The sequence below is a fragment of the Notothenia rossii genome (assembly GCF_949606895.1).
Source record: "Notothenia rossii genome assembly, chromosome: 8".
NCBI lineage: Eukaryota > Metazoa > Chordata > Actinopteri > Perciformes > Nototheniidae > Notothenia > Notothenia rossii.
This window is the reverse complement of record NC_136906.1, coordinates 27,556,899-27,582,813: the sequence shown is the minus strand read 5'-3', so window position 1 is coordinate 27,582,813 and position 25,915 is coordinate 27,556,899. Positions and strand designations below refer to the sequence as shown.

The 25,915-nt window shown below is 40.4% G+C and overlaps 1 long non-coding RNA gene across 1 annotated transcript; it reads right to left on the bottom strand.

Moving 5' to 3' along the window:
* On the bottom strand, window positions 1-21,133 carry LOC307017334. Its single transcript, XR_013802129.1, has 2 exons — window positions 13,933-21,133; window positions 1-7,303 (listed from the first exon to the last, which is right to left on the bottom strand). It is a non-coding gene; the product is annotated as an uncharacterized lncRNA (long non-coding RNA).
* Between the last annotated feature and the right edge of the window lie 4,782 nt (window positions 21,134-25,915).

Sequence of the window (25,915 nt, the reverse complement as noted above, 5' to 3'; positions counted from 1 at the left end):
TTAAACAATAATCTTGCTTTAATGATAAACAGTAACAATACAAAATACAAATACAAACACAAAGACAAAGGAAGTACTTCCTGCTCTCTCTCCTGTCCTACCCTCCTGGTCAGCCTGAAGAAAAAGAGGTCGAACCCCTGGAAAACACAGTGTTTCATACTAAAAACACAGGAGGGGGTGTGTGCGGGCTTTCCCCCCGAGGTCATCTTATTGGCAGAGACCAACACATGGCCTGTCGCACCCAATCAGTGCGACACAGCAGAAGAAACCTGGTTCACATCTTGTAGCCAGCACACACCTCCTTTATGGCCCTTTGTCCCTGAGTCCATCTTCCCCCCTTCAGGTTACCACACACAAGTTAAAAGTATGTTTTAAGATATAGTTGTTATAGTTGGCTAAATATACGTAATACATGTTAATTACTTTCATATCAATAATAACGAGGAACACATTACCTATGCTCTTAAGCAATATTAGAGATGCTTTTCAAATAGTCAAACTTCACACAGGCCTAATACAGAGAACACACTCATTTGTCCTATGGCCCTTCCATTTGTTTGAGCTATTGTTCACATCTTTACTTCAAATAAAAGGTTTCACATTGTATATTTCCAGCTTCCTTTACACATACTGTTATTATTAATACAAAGTAACCAACCACACATATCTATTGAAAACAAGTCGATTCCCCTGATAATTGACATGCTGAAACTCTTCGGAATGTGTCCCCTCCCCCAACTCTCTCGTCCCTGTCATAAAAAACTGCTTCCATTTCATATAGAGTAATAAAAGATGTTTAAGCTAATTTCTCCACAATGTTTGTAGCCATTTAGTACCCACACATGAAAGAATAAGAACAGAGGTATAGTTGACCAGTAATCATGTAGCACATATATTTACTGCAATGAAAACACACACACATCTGCTCCAAGCATGTGTAATCGCACACCCTTCTTTTACGAGGGAAACATTCCAGAGTTTTGGCACTATCTCCAAATAAGGGTGTCCCCTGCTCCCATCTCTCTCTAAACACAAGGACTTCACCTCAATATATTGGGGGAGGGAAAAGATACTTTGTCCCTTCAAATTTAACACACATGAATATATATAAGGTGACATTAAAAGGAATATACCAGATTGAACTTTCCTGCCATACCACGTTACTTTAATACTTCAAATAATTCAAATAATCCTTCAATTCCCCCTTTTTGGTCTCGCTTCACGAGACCAACACACATAAGACATTTGAAACAAAAGTACTGTCATTCTTTGATACTGTGTCTGTCCCCCTTCATTAAACCTTTGGGAACAGAAAACAACCTCCAATTACAGTGAAGAAACTATCAGAGTGAGAGCCTGAGTGCCAGAAAGCAGCATCCTTGCATGTTGTTGAATCATACGCCAACAAGGGCAGCTGATAGGGAGGGGGAGATGCGGCCTTTCCTTCAAAGGTGGAACTGATGAATCTGATCAGAGAGAAGTAGACTCCTCTGCTGCCTCGAGAAGTCCCCCAGCCCGCTGACGCCTCCTTCCAAGTCGTCTGCTGTAGGGATGTCCGCGAGGTCCTTCTCCTCCAGTCCGCTGATGACAGCTTCCAAGTCGTCTGCTATAGGGATGTCCGCGTTGACGATAGCCAGGTCCATCCTGATGTCCTCCAAGGTCCTAGCCGGAGTGTTCCTCGCCGCACACTGGCTCCAGTAGTACCAGATGTCCCCCTTTGCTCCTCGGCGGACGGCATGAGATGTCCTCTGGGTCACTCTGTAGAGGCCGGAGAACCTGGGGTTGAGTCACGTAGGCCTGACGACCTTCAGCCAGACGAACTCCGCTGTGTCGGCCTCCTGCTCCTCGGGTCCCCCTTTTGGCGTCAGCAACCTGTGTGGAGAAATCTGATACCCACCCCTCAAGTCTACGCTCAGTGCTTCTGGGCCCTCAGGTGTTTGACCCACCGCTGGTAGGCCGCTTCAGAATTCTAATACTTGGCCTGTGTCAACAAAATAAACCCCAACATCTTCAGGTGAACTAAATAACATATCTCAATAGCTCTGAATTCCTGACCAGCATCTGTGTTATTATAAATGAAATCCTTGAGATCCCATTTAAAATCTAAATATAATATGAACTGCTAATGTTTCTGGTAATGGAACACACTAATGTTATGGATTAAAAACAAACTAAAATCATGATACTGACAAAGTGAATAATTTCCAGGCGAGACTGCTTCTACCTGTCCGTGCTTAGATATTATCAAGCTGAAAAATGAATACAGAAATCCAACATACTGTCATCAAATGTCTTTCTATTATGACTTTAAATTAAATGTACATCCCCATAATGATCTAAACAGTCTATGGCCTTTACTTCTTTACCAGGCTAGTTACAAGATGTTGTCTAAATTAAATTCTATCTCATTACATTACTATGTTTTAACTTAGCTGTAATATGTTCTTTCTACATTTCAAACCTCAGTTACTTTAATACCTGTTGAAATATTACAAAATTGTTTTCATTATCACAGTTCACCTTCTCATTCTCATTCTGGAATTACCTCTCTCAGTAGACCCTTGGCCACTGATTCTGCATCTGTGTTACCTGTTATAACTCAATCAATATTAGAAACATGTCAACATTAATCAAACAGTATCTTATCCCCAGATATGGAGCAGGTTAAATCTAAAACTGTCAATCAATGGTCAGATTGAACATCTGAGTTGGGGCGGCAGGTTTCTTCCAGTCCCTAAATGAAAATATCCCACACTCCCCCTTTTTACACATGTAAACATGTGTAACAAACTTCTGTATGGGAAGAAAACCTTCAGGTAACCAGTGGTTATAAGAAAATACCAAACATCATTCACAAAAGTATATCCATCATCTTTCACAGTAAACACTCCAGGGAAAATAAGTGTTCATTTCCAGCTGGCAGTCCTAAAAGAAACAGAATCTTTAGATTTTAGTTTGAGTTTTACATTTGCAAACCGCCAACTCCTGTGGGAATTAGAAACGGGTCACATGTGCGTTTTTCCAAATGTGTGGAATTGTAGGAAATCTGTGTTTCCCATGGAGCTCCAAAATAATGTATTAGTCCAAAGACATGCTCGGTTAGTTATTGTTTTAGAATCATGCAGTTACACTGATCACATGCAGAAATTCATTCACACCCACACTGTCAGGTTGTAAAGTCAAGTTTGGTCAGCCCCAGAGTCAGTCATTGATAGTGCTGTTCTCAAGTCACACTGTCAGTCAGGGTCAAAGGTCATTTGGTCTCAGTTTCATTGGCCATGTGTCGTGCTCTGCAGAGACTTTGATATTTCAGCATAGGCCAGTATCCTCTGTCTACAAAAATCCGTCATATATGGAGCGCCATCATTTATCAATTCACGATTACCACCTTAAGTCAGATATCTCTAACTTGTCATCGGGACGGCTGCTTCCCACATTTCCTGCAACTTGGTACAAAACTCACTTCATAATAGTACTACTACTACTGCAATTTATTTACAACTAAGTAGTACTAAAATGTCTAATAAATGTAATTCAGAAACTTGTGTACATAACTATTATCTTGAGTCAAAACATTACTAGGATCTGTGTAGCTCTGCATTTCATAGCTCATTATACTAATGTATCTTCAATTCTGGTCTACTTAAAAACAATGTTAAACTCTTTAGCAGTGTGTGGAACCTTGGGTGTCCGAACATGCAACCATCACCCTTTACTTTACCAAGGATTAAAAACAGTTTCCATCCTAAAGCCCTCCTATGGTAATAACTATGCCACAATGGTGAAATCAATATTGTAACAAATGAGATCACTGCTTTATTCACACATGAATAAAAATCTCTTGAAGAATAATTTATTAATATGATGGAAAGATTGAAGAATATGGTTCTACACCGTGCTACTCCAAAACACCCCCTGCTTAAAGTGTAGTGCATATTTCCCTCATGTCTCCCCCTTTAACCCTCAGTGTGTTTTTAGGATGATTTTCTCATTTTACTTTAATAGTTTCCTCTTTACTGCTATTTTGAATTTACCAATCGATTAATTCATGGTTAATACCTCTTTTTATCTTTACTTATTTATCAAGTCAATTCAAGTTCTTTAAATGTGGTGTCTTCTATGCGCGTTTTGTGAATAAGTGTGTTTATGTGTAAACTCACTCATTCCCGTTTTCCTTTTCTCCTCCCCTGGTTGTCTCAAGCCGTGACCCCGACCTCCTCACTTCAAATCGACTATGCCAACTCCTCTGATTCTGTCTTCTCTTCAGTCCATCAGCTCTTGAATCCATCCGCTGTAACTCTTTTAGGCAGCCTTTGGCCCAGTCACATCTGCAGCCCACATCATGCCACTGTTCTTTGCACTGCTTTGCATTTCATCTCCTCCTTTACAGTCTCTCTGCTGCTTCATGGAGGGCGGATTCTGCTCTCATGTCCCCCACTCTGCTCCTGTGCCAAATCTCGTGGCTCAGCCCTGTCTGAGGGACTGATGAGAGTATTTCTGTATGTCAGCAAGCGGTTCGGTTCTGGATGCCTCAGGTGGAGACGGTTCAGCTCCGGTTCTCTGTCTGTTTGATGGAGAAGGATGAGCCTCCTTTTGGGTTGGGTCTTTTGTCTGCTTGGAGGGACGGGGTCGTAGCCTTTCTAACTCAGAGGGGGAGTCCAGGTCCCGGGACGCATTATCCATAAGAAATCTAGCACACTGAGATTGAATCAATCCAACCCTTTCCACTCTGTCTCTTTCTAATCATACTATCTGTCTTAGTTGCTAAATGCCATCTAAACAACACCATTAATGTCTACTAATGATATTACAAAAACTCCCTCTATAAATTGTTTCATCCATTGTTACATATCTACCCAACCTGACTCTTTCAGGAAACCATTTTCTTCCATAAATTGAAATACCTGTTTCAAGCATCACATATTTCACACACTACGAAAGAACATCTCCATACTTTCTCCAATATTTTAAATCCCACTGTTACTTAGAACAATAGTAAACCTGCAGAGCACACTGATCAGATCACAGTAATATAATTTGACTCAAGTGTAGGCCCATGTACACTTTCCATTTTACTTATTACTTTTGGTGAATATTTATTTATATTGTCTAAATACCTTGTCTATGATGTGCAAAAAGTTAGAGTATAAAAATGTGTTTTTCTCAATGTATTTACACTCCACGGATTCTTGAGTTTACTCATCTCCTGGTGTTGTCGTTCCTAAAAATGTTAGCAAACACAAAACTCCCACTACAACATTTATAGATAAATTGATCTAGCAAAATGAACTCTTTTCTAATTCAAAATGTGACAAAAGAACAATGATTTGTCTTTCAGAAGATGGTGGTCTCACAGAATGACTCTTGACCTCATGGGGTCAAATAGATTTAGCCATGAGGCGGCTGACTTTAAAATGAACTGGGACAAAGAAACCACATGCATGTGGGTACATTATAGTCTAGAAATATAACACAAAACAACACTACTTAAAAATAATAACAATTCAAATGACTTCTGGTGAAAAGCATGAAGAACAAAACAACTTAATCTACTCTCAATGTTCATGTACACCATCACTGTGTATTTAATCAGTAGTTACCGGTTGTATCCTTAATCAAACTATTTCACCATCTTCACTTATTTTAGGTTACTCATTCAACAATATGACATTCTCCCGAATAGTAGTTAACTTTATATAACTTTTACTCTCTATATTTTAGCAACAACCTTACTTTTCTCTCTCTCTCTGTCTACTCTCCAAAACATCTCATTTCTCCTGACCACAAGTTTCTCATAAATCACCCCTTTGTGTAACCGTGTGAGATGGCTGGAGCAAAACCTCGTGCAGGACCTCTGTCATGCTTAAACATTAACAGATTCCCTCTGACAAACTTACAAAAACCTTCTCTTTACTTTCTACTCTTTTGTTCTTGTATTTAATATAATTTTCCCCTTGGAATATAATTAAGTACAATCCTTAGTTAATGACAAATACCATGAAATTCACAACGCAATGCAACGGTATCAATCAGTTCTCAACGACTATATATAAATAGCAGCAAATCATTGTTTCTTATTTATTTCAATATATCTTCCACTTCAAATCACACCTTGATCTGTTAATTTTCTATGTATTTCACTCCAACTTCAGATCACTAGAGAAAAAAGCAAGCAGACACACTCCGGGCTGCTGCTGCTGCTCTCGAGAGGAAAAAGGGTGGGGGGAACTCTCACAGACAAATACTGACACCCCCTTCTCTCTCCCCTGCTGTAGCTCTCAGCCTCTCCTTTGGAAAAGGGGGCTTCTTTCAACAATTAACACTTCTGCTATCCTTTTATTCAATTTTTTTTTTTTGCTTGAACCCACTGTCCTCGTAAGCTCTTAACTCACGCTCCTCTCGTTAAAATTCTCCCTTCATTATGACTTCGTATCTATTCATCTGACTTAGGCTGTTTCTGTTACCAGTAAATATTCACAACACACCAAAGGATATAGTGAGGCCCGGTCACTTCAGAATGACTTTCTGAAGTTTGCGTTACTCTCCTTTGGATCACTTATAAAAAAATAACTCATCTCCAGCCCCGTCGAGCTGTGGATTCGTTATTTTGAGTCAGTCTTATATGGAGACTTAATACAACCAACTGACTACTCTAGACAGTCTAACTGTGGGGACTCAATACCTCCACTTTTCAAGCCAGGGACTTTAATACCCTTCTGGCCTGCCGGAACTCAATATCCGATTTTAACTGTGGGGACTCAATACCTCCACTTTCAAGCCCGGGACTTCAATACCCTTCTGGCCCGTTAGGAACTTAATATCCTATTTCAACTGTGGGGACTCAATACCTCCACTTTCAAGCCAGGGACTTTAATACCCTTCTGGCCTGCCGGAACTCAATATCCGATTTTAACTGTGGGGACTCAATACCTCCACTTTCAAGCCCGGGACTTCAATACCCTTCTGGCCTGCCGGAACTCAATATCCGATTTTAACAACTAAAACACGCATTTGCATTGTTACTATAAAAAACACTGTAAACCTCGTGTGACAACCCTAAAATTTGGAATATGGTCAAATCACAGATTTCGAATTAAACTGGCATCTGTTTACCTGTTATTGTCAGAGCTCTGTTGTTAGTTGTCAGAAGAAGCCGAGATGTTTAGCCCTGGACTATTCCGTCCGCTTGCTGCTGGTGGTCTCTTCCCCGAAAACACCCCACTCAGACACGTCGGGTTCACCACTTGTTGGAGATTTGGAGGATGTTGAAAACCAACCTCGTCTCCGCGTGTCGTTTGATAAGCTGGGTAAATTCGTGAAAAGGAAGGGATTAAGAAACACCAGAATACAAGTTAAACAATAATCTTGCTTTAATGATAAACAGTAACAATACAAAATACAAATACAAACACAAAGACAAAGGAAGTACTTCCTGCTCTCTCTCCTGTCCTACCCTCCTGGTCAGCCTGAAGAAAAAGAGGTCGAACCCCTGGAAAACACAGTGTTTCATACTAAAAACACAGGAGGGGGTGTGTGCGGGCTTTCCCCCCGAGGTCATCTTATTGGCAGAGACCAACACATGGCCTGTCGCACCCAATCAGTGCGACACAGCAGAAGAAACCTGGTTCACATCTTGTAGCCAGCACACACCTCCTTTATGGCCCTTTGTCCCTGAGTCCATCTTCCCACCTTCAGGTTACCACACACAAGTTAAAAGTATGTTTTAAGATATAGTTGTTATAGTTGGCTAAATATACGTAATACATGTTAATTACTTTCATATCAATAATAACGAGGAACACATTACCTATGCTCTTAAGCAGTATTAGAGATGCTTTTCAAATAGTCAAACTTCACACAGGCCTAATACAGAGAACACACTCATTTGTCCTATGGCCCTTCCATTTGTTTGAGCTATTGTTCACATCTTTACTTCAAATAAAAGGTTTCACATTGTATATTTCCAGCTTCCTTTACACATACTGTTATTATTAATACAAAGTAACCAACCACACATATCTATTGAAAACAAGTCGATTCCCCTGATAATTGACATGCTGAAACTCTTCGGAATGTGTCCCCTCCCCCAACTCTCTCGTCCCTGTCATAAAAAACTGCTTCCATTTCATATAGAGTAATAAAAGATGTTTAAGCTAATTTCTCCACAATGTTTGTAGCCATTTAGTACCCACACATGAAAGAATAAGAACAGAGGTATAGTTGACCAGTAATCATGTAGCACATATATTTACTGCAATGAAAACACACACACATCTGCTCCAAGCATGTGTAATCGCACACCCTTCTTTTACGAGGGAAACATTCCAGAGTTTTGGCACTATCTCCAAATAAGGGTGTCCCCTGCTCCCATCTCTCTCTAAACACAAGGACTTCACCTCAATATATTGGGGGAGGGAAAAGATACTTTGTCCCTTCAAATTTAACACACATGAATATATATAAGGTGACATTAAAAGGAATATACCAGATTGAACTTTCCTGCCATACCACGTTACTTTAATACTTCAAATAATTCAAATAATCCTTCAGCGTCAAAAGTTGAACCATGTTCAACTTTTGAAGCTTCGACGGAAGCGTCAGCCAACCAAATCCCGTTTATGAAAATCTTCCAGTACAACTGCTAGCCAATCAAACCGCGTGTATGCTGCGAGTACTGAATCACCCGGTGCTGTATGATCAGTCTCTGTTCATCTATCAGGATACAAACCGGAGGAGCCAGGCATGGAGGGAGGTCGCAGAGATAGTGGGTGAAACTGGTAGGTTTTCGCCTGTTTGGGGAGTTTATATCCAGTGTAACTCGTTTAAACTTTGAATGGACAGCTAGCAGGCATAGACAGTATATATAGCTAGCATGGAATGCTAGCATTTTGCTTTGTATGTCGTGGGCGGGAGATTCATGTGATTGGTTGTTGGTCGTGTTGCTCGCGTTGACTCCCCAAGCTTCAGACACGCCCACCGCCAAGCGTCAACGCACGCTGCTGTGTGGACGCTCCGTTAATGTTTGAGCACCCTCTATGAAACGTCAAGCTACCCCACAGCACCCCCTAGAGAAAATCTCTGGCACCGCCACTGTAAGGCATTCCGCATCAAAGGAACACATTTCATGTGAGAGTTTGTGGAGAGAGAGACAGATACGCCAGGAAACAAATAAGGAAATTAGTACTTTGGTGCAGATCAGCTGGCACGGAACCGTTATTACGTGTCAGCTGTCGTTGATATTATAGCTTTTTTAGCTGTCAACCAAATCCCTCTCAGAGGTGACCACGATTCACTCCACAGCATGTCCGAGTCAGGCAGTGGGCTCTTCCTATCACTGTTTGAGTATACGCTGCACAAAGATGCAGAGTTGGCCAAAATAATGTTCTAAGTTAGTGAAAGGATACACCTGCAGTGCATAGAAAAATAAACCATGCCCAAGGCGGGCTAAACAGTTCATCGTCTCCGTCTCTACTATTTCTCTCCGAGTGCAACGATGAGGAAGCTGCCATCCTTAACCAGTGTGCCTTGCTCGTGATTTACCAGTGTTTGTGCTGCCACGCACACAATGTTTCAAAAGTGGTTTCTATGTTGCCCTTTATTTGTGTATGTATTTGCGATACGTGTGCGTCTTTAAGCAATGCTGTTGGCCTTGCTGTTTGATATATATTGTGCCACAGGCCCGCAGCACATGACGGTTTTGTGTGCCCTCCCATGAAAATCATATGCCCTCCCTTTAGATTTGTTCTGGCGCCGGGTCTGAGAGGGGGTCAAGTTTGGCCAAAACAGCGGGACAGCCAGGCAAATGTATAAATAGTATCACCGTAGTCCAGCTGGGACAGGAATAAGCCAGAGACCAACCTTTTACGGGATGAAGTTGAAAAACAACATTTAAGTCTGAAAAGGAACCCAAGAGTGAACTTCAATTTCTTTGTTTGAACTTCAATACGGTGTTTAAAGTTCAGATTACTGTCCAACCATAACCCCAGATATGTGTAGGTATCGACAAACTCAACAGAGACGCCTAAATAAAAAAGGAAAGTGAAACTTATGCTCGTCACCCTCTCCCTCCGGTCCACATTAATACAAATAGAGAACCGCAGTGACGCGTCGTAAAACCCGGAAGTAAGTTAGCATTTTTAGCACTTCCGGTTCCTTCCTCAAAAAGCAATGCATTTTTTCCATAGGGTTTTGGAAAATAGCTCGAAATAAGGTCTGTGGTTGACACAAATTTAAGAGATAAATCACGTTTTGTTCTACGACATTAAATACATCAGCAGTGACCCCACTGGGGATTTTTGAAGAGTTTACGTGTCTGAAAAACGATGGTTGTTACCGAATGGCTGAATAGGACTACAGAAATTGTCGAGGCCGTTTTACGTCATTACGCCAAACACGTAAACACTCCCGCTAAGTTTGTTTTCCCCTGTGTTCTTCTTGAAAGCAAGTACCTGCCTATCTTTAGTATCTGTATATCTATATCTGACCATTATAATCTGCATTTTTGAAATTGTCGTTTTTAACACCGTAGTTTTACAAATGATAGAATAATTAATTACCAGTGTTTTCCAATTTTACTCGGCAGTTCGTTTCGTTAGCTAACGTTAGCTAAAGCTAGCGCTACTAGTTAGCTACGCAGTGGTTTGTTGCTTTGCTCCGGGTTGCAGCCACAGGTCTTCGCATGAAACATATTGTTCTATCGTTTCCCGGCCGATGTTTTCCAAAGGAGAGTCTGGATTCGTGTCATGAGGTAAGCTGACGTTACATTTTTGTCCATGTCACGGTGAAATGTAAATGATGGGTAGTGACTGTATCGCCGTTTTAGAGATGGCGCTGCTGAAAAGACCGCAACATAAGTAAAGATAATGAATACATCCTATTAAAACCTGCGTGGCTTATATGAGAAGTCTAATTAGTACAAGCAGCATAACGTTTCACCATGTAACTAAAGATTGTAGTCAGGGAAATCAGTTTGACATATTGAACTCATAACAAATCACCTCTGGCTGGCAGAGAACTCTCTGCTCCATAGCTTCTCTTGGACATAAAATCACATGTACACTTTACATTTATATTCAATTTAATATTCCATCCCTCACATACTTTTGTATATATAATAACTTATATTTTGTTTTTCTTGTTATGCTGCTGCAACACAAACATTTCCCAAATTGGGATCAATACAGTAATATCTTATCTTAATTAATTAAGAAATATAACTATTATAATTAGTGTAGCAGCTGATACCTATTTTCAATATGGATTAATCTACCATTTATTTCTTTAGTTCAATTTTCATCTATAAAAATGTCAAAGTAGTGAAAATGTTCCGGAGACTTATAGAAGTGCAAGGTTATATCTTTAGATGTTTTGTTTTAGCCTATGTACTGTATGTCTTAATGCTCTTATATGTGACGGTGTGACTTCCATGAAACTAATATTTTATATCTTCCCAACAGACGAGCTGACAGGAAACCTAACACTCTAACAACCACAACATTGCAAAGGCGAGTAAATGTAAATAAAAAAAACTCCCAGCAGCTTCTACTGAAGCCTTCCGAGTAAACGGCCAGAATGCGCTGGGCTAATGCTAATGCTAATAATGATAATAAAATGGCGGCTCCAAACGTTTTGGGGAGTTTGACGGGGCATGGTTTGCATTCCGCCCAGCCAATCAGACACAGGGACCTTTTTCTCCCACGAAAGTCCCTGCTCTCTAACAGGGACTGAAAAGGGGGTAAAAAAGGTTCTTGAGAACTAATTTAGTTCCTGGGACTTTTTGGTGTGAACGCAACTAAATTGTAGTTCTCAGGAACCTTTGTGGGAAAAGTACTTGGTGTGAACGCGCCTCTTTATTAAAAGTCTGCTAAAAGAGGAGTGAAATGAAAAACCTCAGCCTTTTCTGTGAAGATATTAACAGTACTTAATGTCAGCAAAACATCACAATTACTATTTACAATGGACTAAGCTAACAGACTAATTTCCACCACTCATGGACCACCACACCCACCTTTTCTTTTGAAAAACTGGGCGACATACTGTCGCCCTTTAGTCCCTCTCTCTTGTCTTTCTCTCCTTTCTTTTCGTTTTTTGAAAGCCTGACTTTCTTAGTCGTTAAGACATCGCACACACATAAGTACTAGCATCCCTCCTCACATGCTCTCACTCTTTGCCAGAAAGTGTGGTGCCGCACAGCATTTGGAGGCAGGACCAAACCATTACATGTAAATAAAGGGGGGTGTACAGCAGCTTTGGATAATTAACCTTTGGAAGAAAAAATGTGAAATAAATCGTAAGTTTGGTGATTACATTATCAATTTGACTTTATATTAATGTTAATTGTTGATGATTGATGAAAGGTTACTTAAACATTTTTTCTTAATGTTCTAAAAATGTTTGGGGCCCCTGTCAGTCACGGGCCCTTAGAATCGTCCTAACTTCTCACCCCCTTACGGCGCCCCTGGGTGCGAGACCGGAGATGTAGTTCATTGAGCGGTTTCACACAAAAAAAAGTGTTACTTCACAGTTTTACGACACATTTAAAAAATGTTGACTTGCAAAATTATCTTTGAAATTGACAAACATCATATGTGTAATTCGTAGCACAACGGGATCGAAAGATAATCTTTCTCTCGCCATTGAGTTGATTTTTTCCGAAATAAGGTCCCATGGAGGTCCACCGGTAAGGGAGGGACTTCGGCACATAGATGAGAGTAACAAATGCGTCACTTCCGGGCATAAATGACGGTTCCGCCCACCATTCAAATTCAGAAGATTTTGCCAATCCAATCAGAAATGTAAGAAAACCGTGGATTTTATGATCTTCAAAGAGCCCGATTACAATGGCCAGACAGGCAAACAATGACATTAAAACATTGGAAATCGATGTATTTGGCTCGATATATGGTTAAATATAGCAGCAGGTGATCGATGTCCATAGATGAGAGTAACATCTACGTCCCTTCCGGGCGGAAATTACGGCCCCGCCCAATTTTAGGGAAAACAACACTGTCATTTGAATAGCGATCAAGGCTGAAGCTACCTTCTTTTACTGTACTTTTTTCTTAGAGGAAGTACAGAAAAACGTAACTCTGGATTTGTTTTAATGTTTGAGGTGCAATAAACGACACAGCAGCTTTTTGGCATGATACAAATATTATTTTACCTAGAGGGGTATTAGTGGAGCCTTGGCGACACCGTGCCGGGACACACTAATTGCGCCGCATAAACACACGCATTTGCGGCTCAGTTGAGGCTCCCTCCACAAGATGAGGCTCCCTCCGCAAGATGAGGCCCCCTCTGCGAGTTGAGGCCCCACGCATTCTGCGCGATCTTCCTGTTGGGAGGGACAGGACAGCCCTGCGTGTGGTACAGGGTGTAGCTGCGTGTTGTACTGTGTGTAGGTGTGTGTTGTACAGTGTGGTGCGTGTGGTACAGTGTGTAGGTGTGTGTTGTACAGTGTGGTGCGTGTGGTACAGTGTGTGTTGTACAGTGTGTAGGTGCGTGTAGTACAGTAGGTGCGTGTGGTACAGTATGTAGGTGAGAGTGTGCAGGGCCGCCTTAATGCACGGACTGACCTGGGCTGAAGCCCAGGGGCCTACGGAGATCGGGGGCCTATCATGAGCTAATACAAATAAAATAAAAAAATTCACTGGAGTGTAAAAATTCAAAAAAAAATTCAAACGTATTGGCTTTCAGAATATGAAACTTTTATTTCCAAAATCACACGATAAATACATTTTTGAAGCTTGTAAATGGAAGAAGACAGCTCTCCCTCGCCACTGCTGTTCCACAGCGCCGCTTCCCCTCCCTCTGCTGAAATTATGAATGTAAGGCGTAGTGGCTATAGTAATCAAAGTGGCGCTCGGAAAAGGAAATAGTTGAGGGAAAAGGAGTTTCGAGACAAGCAGCTTTACAAAAAATGCCGAGGCTTACCGGTTATTTGACGAGGACTTGCTACGTGGAGGGGAGCCAACGGCATCCGGTCAAACACATGAGGGAGGGCCGATACATCACTCTTCTGGAGGAGAGGACCACGCGCGCGTATGGAGTGGCGAAGTCACGGGAGGGGAGGGAAAACACAGACACAGGTGAACAGAATCAGGTAATCACACAGGAGGGAAAACACAGACAGGAAACAAATAGACATGACAGACAGGGGGTGAACCTCCTTGAATGAAAAACAGGAAGCCGACAGTCCTAGACAAATCCAAAATAAATGTTTTCCTCCGCTAAATATAAGAGATAGCTAAGATAAGATAACTTTAACAAGATGCCTGTGTGCTTAGTACCAGGTTGTTATCATACCAGCAATGGGTCTTGCTCGTTCTTTCGCTTCCCGTCTGATGAAAGGACCAGGAGTGGCTGGCTGGATCAAGTTAGCTACCTAGGGTTTTCCGGTTATGACACGCAGCTGAGAGGTCGGGCGGGGCGAGGCTCCGACGAAATTAATATATTTCTACCATATTTAGTATCCAAATCGAGCTACTTGTGACCGAAAACATTTGCCAATATAGGCTTTATTTCGGATAATGTCGAAAAATCGAGGGAGAAGACAGAAAGACGATAAAAAGACAGAAATTGGAACTCTACACGAGGACATCACGGACGAACAGACACCTAGCGATAGCACGATGCTAGCCCAGGTGGACTATAGCCATGATGAGAATCAGATCTTAGCAGCCATACAATCCATGAGAAATGACTTTTCTGGACAACTACATGAAGTGGTTTCTTCCAACCGAGAGATAAAAGAAGCTATCGGGGCATTTTCTGAAAGGCTCACAGAGGCAGAAACCCGCATTAGCACAGCGGAGGACCAGATCGCTTCGCTAGCAACCCAAGCTAATGCTACGCAGAAAACAGTCCAGAAGCTCATCTCACAGATGGAAGAGCTGGAAAACAGACAACGCCGCACCAATCTGAGGTTGGTTGGACTACCCGAAGGATCGGAGAGTGGAGATGCCCGTACATTCCTAATGACATGGCTTCCCAGGGTGCTTGACATTGAAACGGGACAGCCATTGAATATAGAGCAAGCCTACAGACTGGGGAAAACGCCGCAACAGACCCGGGAGCAGGATGGGTCGGATAAAACCCGACCACGGATTCTTCTGGTGAAATTCCTCACATATCGAGACAGAGATCGAGTAATGAAAGCAGCACGTCTGAAAGGAGACATCACAGTTGAGGATAGCCGTGTCATGTTTTTTCCTGATTTTTCCACTGAAGTCCAGAAACAACGGAAACTTTTTGATGGTGTGAAACAAAGTCTGCGCCAAATGCGCAAGGAATATGGATTTATGTTCCCGGCAAAACTGCGAATTCTACACGACAAAAGATGGCACTTCTTCACTTCCCCATCCCAGGCTGAAGAATTCATCCTAAAGATGAAGAAGGTGAATACCAATCCAGACGTGTAGAAAGAGTCGCCAGCTGAAACGCGCCAAGAAGGGCTTTCAGATGACTTTGACTGAAAGAAATCGACATTGATCTGTTCTGGTAAGCTTTAAAATGGACTGATTGATGACGAGCTTGGAAATTGGAGTATAGAGACATTATCTGTCCTCTCGGGCTAATAATCAAAGACTGATACAAGGTCACAAATGAACATTGTATTTACCATTCGTAATATAAATATGCATGTAGTCGGAACGAGCTCCGACCTTTTTCTTTTCTTTTCTTTTCTTTTTAGTGTTATAACAACTACTGGTTGCTTGCTTGCTGCTCCTCAAGAGGATCAGAGTTTAGTCAAATCGGAACCGGTACTTGGGAGGGAGGGGAGATGTGCTTGGTTAGCTGCACAGGGTTTAGACTAGGTCTACTTGTTGTTGCCTCCTTTAGGAGAGGCCCCTGTTATTCCCTGTTGTATTTGTTTGTTCTAAAGGCACACTTTTTATTTTTATTTCATTATAAGGCATGGTTAATAAGGTGGTTACACAAGCTTAGTTTACTGTTTACATCATGAGTGGTCATACTAAAATAAATATGATTTCATGGAACGTTAGAGGTCTTAGGAAGCTAGTGAAATTAAAACAAGTAATGTCTAGGTTGAGGCAGCTCAAAACGCAGATAGCTTTTATTCAAGAAACTCATTTACTTTCCAGTGAATATATTCCATTAAAAAGGAGATGGCAAGGTCAAGTCATATCTGCCTCATTTTCCTCTCAAGCCAGAGGGGTGGCAATACTGATACACTCATCTGTGCCATTAAGGGTTTATAATTTCATACAAGACACTGCAGGCAGATTTGTTATCGTCCAGGGCTCTTTACTAAATCAAGACATTAATCTAGTATGTCTATATGGGCCTAACAACGATGATGCACAGTTTTATAATAACTTGTTTCTGACTCTATCAACATTACATGGCCACATATGTATGGCAGGGGACTTCAATTGTACTCTAAATCCGAAACTGGATAAGTCATCAGGTATGGACACCTCACATATGCAGAGTAGGAAAACAATACAACACTTTATGAGTGAGTTAAATCTTTGTGATATATGGAGAAATAGGAATCCTTCCAGACGGGAATATTCATGTCATTCTACTACACATAACTCTTACTCCCGCATAGACTACTTCCTCATTTCTAAGCCTATGATAGACAATGTTAATGACTCAGTGTATAAAAGCATTGTCATTTCTGATCATGCATTACTACTAGTCAATTACACTGTAAAAGCAGCTACCAGGGGTCTAACAATGTGGCGATTAAGCCCACGATGGTTACATGACAAACAGTTCTTAACCTTTGTCGGGGACAATACTGATATTTACTTTAAAGTGAACACTACTCAAACATCAGCATCTACGAGGTGGGAGGCATTCAAGGCCTATATACGCGGGCAAATGATCAGCTATACAAGCAGTATCTCTAATAAACAGAACCTTAAGCTGTTGGAGCTAGAAAAAGATATTAAAGAACTAGAGATAGAAATTAACCTTAATGATACAACAGAAACTAGACAGAGACTGGCTATTCTAAGAGCACAGTATAATGAGCTGTCCTCAAATAAAGCATTAAATAGCATAATGAAACTGAAACAGACATTCTACGACCAAGGAGAGAAGGCAGGGAAACTACTAGCCTGGCGTTTAAAATCAATGCAGAATGAAAGGTTAATTTTAGAAATAAAGTCAGAGGAAGGGACAACAATTACTAATCCACAAGAAATTAATAGTTCTTTCCAGAAATTCTACTCTAAATTGTATATGTCAGAATGTCCAGCCTCAGCTCATAATCTTCACAGCTTCCTAGATCAGATAGAAATACCAGTCCTGACAGAGGACGCAAAAGAGGAGCTTGACTCCCCAATCGTAGCATCTGAATTGTCAGAGGCCATAGACAGTATGAAAGGAGGGAAAGCCCCAGGACCGGACGGTATTCCTATTGAAATCTACAAAAACTTCAAAGACATGCTGTTGGTTCCGTTATTGAACATGTGCGAAGAATCGCTTGAGAAGGGGGAGCTGCCGCCATCATTACGGAACGCACTTATAACATTAATATTAAAACCAGGGAAACCCCCTACAAAGTGTGAATCCTATCGCCCCATTTCTCTGATTAATAATGATGTGAAAATAATAGCCAAAGTCCTTGCCAGAAGGTTAGAGAAACACTTGCCATATATTATTGCACAAGATCAAAATGGCTTCATTAAAGAAAGACAAGGCTCTCACAATATTCGTAGGTTAATGAATATTATACATGCCAAACAAGAAACATCTGATATGGCTGTGATAGGACTTGATGCGGAGAAAGCCTTTGATAGGGTCGAGCACGAATACCTATTTGAGGTGCTGCAGCGCTTTGGAATTGGCAGATATATTCTCAAGTGGATTAAAATCTTATACCATGACTCAACAGCTTCAGTAATGACCAACTATATGGTATCCAAACAGTTCTCTCTGTCCAGAGGTACAAGACAGGGATGTCCTTTGTCTCCCCATCTTTTTGTTATGGCCATCGAACCTTTAGCGATTGCAATTAGAAGCAACACTCAAATAACTGGTATCAAAATTAATAATATTGAGAATAAAATAGGATTATTTGCAGACGATATAGTTATTTTTTTGACAGACTTGAAACAATCTATACCTATATTACTAACTTTAATAGGAACATATGGCAGCTTCTCAGGCTACAAGGTTAATGCATCTAAATCTACAATTCTCTTTCTGAAAAAATCTGAGAGACTGAATCCGCCACTAAGTACTCCTTTTAGGAATATTACGGACAGCTTTACATACCTTGGAGTTAAAATCACACCTACAATAGAATCCGTTATACCAACTAACTATAACCCAGTGATTGAGTCAGTAGAGGAATCTATTAACAGATGGAAATCTTTGCCACTCTCAATGATAGGACGTATTAATGTTTTGAAGATGAATATTCTTCCTAAGTTCCTGTACCTTTTCCAATCCATCCCACTCGCTCCGCCTGATAATTTCTTTAACAAAATGAAAAAACTTTTTTGTAATTTTATTTGGAACAATAGACGCCCAAGGCTGCGTATGACTCTGTTGTACTTACCGTATGAAAGAGGTGGGTTAAAACTCCCTTTCCTCCAAGGATACTATTGGGCTGCCCAACTAAGAGCAGCCTCATATTGGTTTGACCATCAGTCACCACTGCACTGGATAAAGATGGAGGAAACAACAACTTCTAAAGGTCCCTTATACCTCTACATTTATTCTGCAAATTTAGCCACTTTGAAAAGGCACACCGCAAACCCCTTTGTTAGAAATACACTGATAGTATGGCACGAAGTGTTAAATTATCTTGGGGAAAATGCTCCACTATCCCAATTCTCACCTATTTGGGGGAACAGAAATTTCACGCCAGGTACTAATGACCCTGGTTTCAAGTTATGGGCAGACAGAGGGATCAGGAAGATTTCAGATCTGTATGAGAATGATACTCTTTTAAGTTTTATGGAGATCAAGCAAAGATTTGGCATTGAGCCTAAACACCTTTTCAAGTATCTTCAGATAAGAAGCTTCATAACAAAGACACAGAACTCTGTAAATCTTCCCTCACAAAACTCTTTGGAAAGGACAGTCCTGAACCAACATGGAGCAGCTGGATTAATTTCAAAATTTTACCAGATTATCATAGATGCAACAAAAGAATCTTCAGAAGATAAAAGATTGGCATGGTGTTCAGACCTTAATGAAGATATAACTGTAGAAGAATGGCAGGATATATGCTTCCAATGCCAGGTGCAAACAATAAATACAAGGTTTAAACTCCTCCAGTACAAATGGTTGATGAGAACATACTTTACTCCAGAATTATTGCATCGCATTTACCCCAGTACGCCAGATACTTGTGTCAAGTGTGGTATTCATAAAGGTAATTTGTTTCATTGCCTCTGGGAATGCACCCTCATTCAAGATTTTTGGAAAGAGGTTATCACAATTGTATCCATCTTTATTAAGGAACAACTTCCACTCTGTCCCAAACTTTGTATTCTTGGTCGTTTCCCAACAAGCTGTACGCTTAGCAATAGCTGTAAGAAGATGGTCATATTCTGTCTTCTTGAAGCTAAACATAAAATTGCACTATCATGGAGGTCTGTTCATAGACCAAGCAAACGAATTTGGATTGAGGGGCTACTGCAATGCCTTGCATTGGAAAAGCTTACATATGCCATTAAAGGGAAATATAACACATTTGTAAAGATTTGGGGCTCATTTATGCAGTTTCTTGAGGGGGATGATTTCGTGACAGCTTGGTAGTCTGTTGTTCTTGCTTTATTTAGTTTTGTTGCTTTTTGTTTTGTTAACAAATCACAATATGTATTGAGGAAATACTTGTATGTGGGATACAACTGATGTCCACATGAACATGTGGATGCTTGTAAAAATGTTTTTCATTCTTTACGTTTCGTAGGAAAACACAATGTAACAGTTAGTTATCAAACCAGCACTATACCACTAATATCTGCATTTTTTTTTTTCAAGTGCCTTATATGCCTATTGTTGTGCCTATTGTTGTGTTTTGTTTTGTATTTTTGTACTGTAACTGAAAAAAGACAATAAAAACATTTGTCAAAAAAAAAAAAGTTAGCTACCTAGCTAGTAGCAAGCACGTTAGTTAGCATTACAGTCGTAGCCTTGTCATTTTTATTTGCCTTAACATGAAGTAACATCAAGTAACCCAAAATGTTAAACAGTAAGAGTATTAGTCATATTTCGTGAACCCTTTGAAGAGTACTGTCACACCGGTGTGATCATTCTATAATACACCTTTAAGCCCGGGGGAGAAGTGCTTGCCAAATTTGGGTGGAGTGAGATTTTGATATCATGGGTTTAATTACACATATGCGCACTAAATGACTGCTATCGTGTCAGTAGCGGGACCTTAGCATATATATAGGATATATATACAATATATACAAATACACAATATTGGACACAGACTATAAAGGGCACAACGTTTCATTCACTAATGAAAGTCAAACACATGTTTGTTTCCACTGTTTTATCGTGTGCCTAGGCCTGTCGCGATAAGCAATTAATTAGCTTATCGTACGATAAATAAAAATGAACTCGATAACTTTTCTGACCTCGATAAATTGCCATTTACATGAGGATGTGACTAGCAGTTTGAAAGGATACACTTGAATTATTATTATATATTATCATTATGTCAGTGGTGATACAACGGTGCCGGTATTATCGTTTATCGCAATAATTTCCGGGAAAATGTATCCAACAAAATTAATTATCGTGAGAGGCCTAAACATGAAACACACACACAAATCTACAGACTTACTCCAAACTGCCAAATATATTAATTAACACACTCTCACTCTCATATACTCTTTGACTCTATTTTGGCCTAGTAGAACAATAAGCAGACTTTTACTTTTTAATCATTTCTACTGGATCTTAGATCTGCGGATGCGCAATACGGGTCGGGGATTGACCAACCGGCTCCCACTGCTCTGCTGTCTGTTAACGTTGTTAAGAGTGGTGGGGGCGGGGAGGGAGTGGATCGACAGCTTGTAATTAACCAACCAAAAACGACCGCCGGTTCATCTTGTTTTTGGCGTGAGAATAGTTTGGGCAGCGTGAGAGCGTGAGATTGAGAGTGAAAGCGTCTGTCACACGCCAGATGCGTGAGAGTTGGCAACCCTGTCATATGTTTAATTCGTGGCTCAATTCAAACGGGATCAAAAGATAATCTTTCTCTCCATCCAATCTTCCAATACATCATTTTTCAGAAAAAAGGTCCCATGGAGCTCCCCCGGAAGGGGAGGGACTTCGTCACTCTATAGAGCAGAGTGGAGAACTGCGATCACAGAGCCTGCCGAGGCTATAAATGACTTTGATTTGTTGTTTGAATAGGGGGCCTACAATCGGGCCGGCCCCCAGGGCCTGATGGCAGGTTAAGGTGGGCTTGTGTGTGTGTGTGTGCGTAGATGCGGCAGACAGACGGGTCTCAGTTGGTAGGCCCTACTTGTAAATACAACTTTTATATATATAAATATATGTGTGTGTGTGTGTATATGTCCGCATCTGTAGCCTGTTATTGTCTCATTATACCGCACTGTCAGTGTCAATGAATTAAAAGTAAATATATACGTTGTCATGAACACAGTTCTGCTGTGCCTCCTGTCATAATTAATGGACGTCTCTTTAAAATGACTGCTCAGAGGAGAGGATTTCTCATTTCTCTAAACGCCTGCTGCTTACATTACATTTCATTTAGCTGACGCTTTTATCCAAAGCGACTTACAATTACCAATTACAGGGACATTCTCACTAGTGGTGGTGTTCCTGGCAGGAACTCTGAACTCTCAACCTTCCGATCTTCAGCCCACCTCACTATCCATTAGACCAGTGGGGGGGGGGGGGGGGGGGGCGCCAGGCCTCAGATGATTTGAGGCCCAATACCATTTTTAGACTTTTTTTTTTTTTTTTTACATATAATTGTAAGGCAATACATGATTGTCACTAAAAGCCTTGTCTCTACATTACAATAAAATATAAAAAATAATTGACTAATTCATTTTTAATAAACATTCAAGTTAGTATTAAAGGCATAAAAAGACAGAAATATATCATTCTTTCTTTAATAGAAATGTTTCTGCCCATAAAGTGTCCAAACCTGGCTTGTCTGGATAAGCGCATTTTTAAAACATAGTCATTGTCCATGCCGGTTTCATTTGGATTATTTGTCACAGTTGCTCCAATCAGATCGGTCTCCTCCATTTTGTAGATTATTTACGACTTTTGAATCCACATAAACACATCGGCAAAATCCGGCTTACTTTGAGCATGTGTTTTAAACAGTTTAATCCCTTTGTTTCCACTTGTGCCAGCCTTTAAATTCTTCATACAGCGGGAATCCAAATAAATTAATCCTGAGTCCAATAACCATCAAAGTCACTCCAATAGTGCTCCTTAATTACGCTTTCATCCTCCTTTAACAAAATACTTCACATTCATCCAGTTTGTGACAGTAGGAGTCATTTGGGGGGGCTCTTGGGAAAAAAGGTTGGGAACCCCTGCATTAGACCACCACTACCACTTACCCTCCTCTCTCCTCGGTTCCCCTCCTCGACTCCTCCGCTCGCATCTCCTGTGGGCGGGACTAAGACACGAGGAAAGGAGTCGAGGAGGGGAATTAGAGAAATGAGAAAGCTTCCATGTGTGTGGACGTGCAAGTGTGCGTGCTTTGCTCTACACTGCCACAGTGGGGTCAGTGAGAGTACTGCAGTCTCATAGGAGATTGTTCACCTGCAGCATTTTTCTTATGAATTGTGTTTTTATCTGATTATCAGATTTTCTAGTTGTACTTGCATCAGGTAGCTTTTGGAGTGCATGAACTTTGTGGTGATTAATTCAGAAAAATCCCCCAGGACACATAAAGAGGTGCGTTAACACTGCAAGAATCATTCACAAAAACTGTGAACTGACTTCTGTCTTTGGTAAGTTATCTCCCTTAAGAGGAAATGTAGATGATATCAATAGAGCGACATTTTGAAAGGAAATCATATTTCTCAGGAAGAACTCGATAACACGGTGGCCGACGGGCAAAAGCAATACAGCGGCCCATAACACTTCCATTAGGAGAGACTCGTGGCAATCAAAACATAAAAACACAAAAGTGCCATAACACATGAAAATTAAGAAACATCTTCACCAACTTGACAAAACATGCACAGCGTTTTCTAAAAGTGCTGCATAAACAAAACACTGCAAATAAAAAAACTATGCAAGACGCTCAAAACAACACGGAAAATGGAGATTATAAAGATTGCCAACTGAACTGTCACTGGAAACTAACCTAAAAAGTTTTATCTGCTTATTTTAACAATGTGATTGCATGACTACTTTTGATATTATTAAAGATCTGCTGTATGCTAGCTCGAAGCTAACCTTGTCATTTCAATGCTGACAAAACATTTACAATTATGAAACAGACAAACTCTGTGAGATTGAGATGCAATTTACAGTATACATGTTGTTTGAAAGTGCGGCACGATTTTCCTAATTGTAGCGCATTTGCATGGGTCGGCCACCGTAGGCTACTATTAGAACCAAAAAATCAAGACACAAATAAGGTAAATAATTAGGAGAGAATTTATATTTTATTTGATAGGGACAATCTTTTCTGAAATGAAATGCTGCCTCTAGGACAACACATCAAATATTGGAGAAAATAATATTAGAAAGAGCATCAGGAAACATAAAAAGAACTAGCCAACACTAAAAACAGTAGAGTTGCAGCTTGCAGGCAGTTTCTGCTCCAGTTGCAGCTCTCATTGAGTCCTGAGGCTGAACGAATAAAAGGCTTTTTGTTTTTGCTGCTATGTCTAAACAGGGATTGCAATAATTACCAAATAACTGGATTTGGTTTCTTAAAATAGCAGCATCACAAGAGGAAAATCCACGTGAATATTTAGTGTAATGAGAATTGTGCGTCATCGCGCTACATCTTGTCTTTAAATGACATGTTTTCATGTCATAAGACCCAGTTTTAATGGCTCCTCACATAGTGCGCTGATCCCGGCTACTTGTGTATAAAAAAACTGCAGATTTAAGAAGCTGCAGATATTATCAGAGACCTGGAATAGTTTCCCACTGCTCAAACAGCCTCATGACCTTAAGGAGCAGCTAATACCAGACATGAGGCCAGAGGTTTTGTTATTTGTTAGGTCTCTATTCTTGAAAAGAAGGGAGAATTCTGAGAACAATTTGGATGAGGAGCAATCATGCACAAGAGAATTTTGGATAAACAGCACTATTGCTCGTCCCTCGAGTGTAGCAGCTCGATGCAGGCAGTCGCAACAAGCTCCTGGTTTCTATGGAGACTCCACCTACACAGCCAGCAGTGGAGACACACACACATCCTCCCTGTTAGTCACCTTCCTCTGCTGTCTGTCAGTACGCCGTACAGCTAATGTTGGAGAGTGGAAGCATGCGTCAGTGTATGAGGAATATTCAGAGAGAGACTCGGAGGCAGTGTGTTTTAGCACAAGTGCTAACTGAGGTTTCTTATTGAAAAGGCTCAGATTTTTAAAAATAGTTTCCATATCATGTGACCTGGTGACTTTAAATAAATGCAGCATTGTTATAATCCACTAGACAAATAGGGCACATCTTTAGGATTTGAAATATGGTTATCAAAATGCAGCTTTTTCCTGATTGTTCAATAGCTTCCATGAAATGTTATCAAATGAATCAGAGTAAAATAATGTAATGACACAGCTTTTTTTTTTAAATTGGATTTTAGAGGTTCTTATACTTTATACACATATTGTAATTGGAATTATGCCCTTTCTTATTTTATTTTACACGAATATCTTACTGATAAAATGTCATGCTTTCATTTAGCTTCTATATCATGTGACCTTAAAACTCTCCAAAAAAGTGTTCATTGTATTAAACCTACTTCACCTTTGCAGCTGTTAAAAGGAGCTTTTTTCACTATATACTTCAAGGTTGCTTATGAGTTTCACCAAGTATCAATGAAGTTTATATTAACCTTTAATAATACATTATCTTTTTTTTTGTTGGTTATATTTTGGATTTTAATGTGAGGACGTCTGCAAACTCCTGTTTAAAGTGGACAAATTATCCTCCTTTTCAGGTTCATATTAGTATAGTGTATCTCTACTGACATGTCTCCATGCTTTAATGTTCAAAACTCTTTATTGTTCTCATACTGCCTGTGCTGCAGCACCTCTTTTCAGCCTCTGTCTGAAACCAGAGCCCAGTCTGCTCTGATTGGTTAGCTGGCGGGCAAACACAGATACTGATTAACTGGGAACAGGGTGTTCAAAAATGAATTCTATATATTCTTATAAATTATGTGCTAAGTGGCTAACAAAGTCAGGTTTATTGCTGCACATCTGCTCAGAGCTTTATCTGAATCTCCTGTAGCCTCTAATGTATGGAAACACCTTTGGCACCGCAGCTTTATTTAGCCCATCCAACACAAAGGAGGAACGTTGGGCGGGGTGCAAACTGAATAATTGTTCTTAAGTCGCTGGGAGTCTGTTTATCGAAAAACACATCAACGCTGAGAAACACTCAGAGAGCAGGGACTCTGTAAATAAACTCTTCAATTTCCACTGAATCGATTTCAGGGTGTTGATGTTAAAAGAGTATGATTCCGGTAATGCTGTTGTGAAGAAGAAAGAGTGACTTGTTCAAGTAAATGTAGATTTTTAATCCTGGATATGTGCGAGATGGATCATACTAAAGCATAACGGATCAATTTAGGAATAAAAATGTGTGCCAATTTAACAATGCTGCTACATCAGAATTCATAGAAAAAAAATTCATGGGGCAAGTTATATGGTTCTATCTGGTGCAGTATAGGAGCACACTGCCCCCTTGTGGAGTGGAGCAGCAATTACACCAATAAAGCAAAATGTACCGATACAGAAAA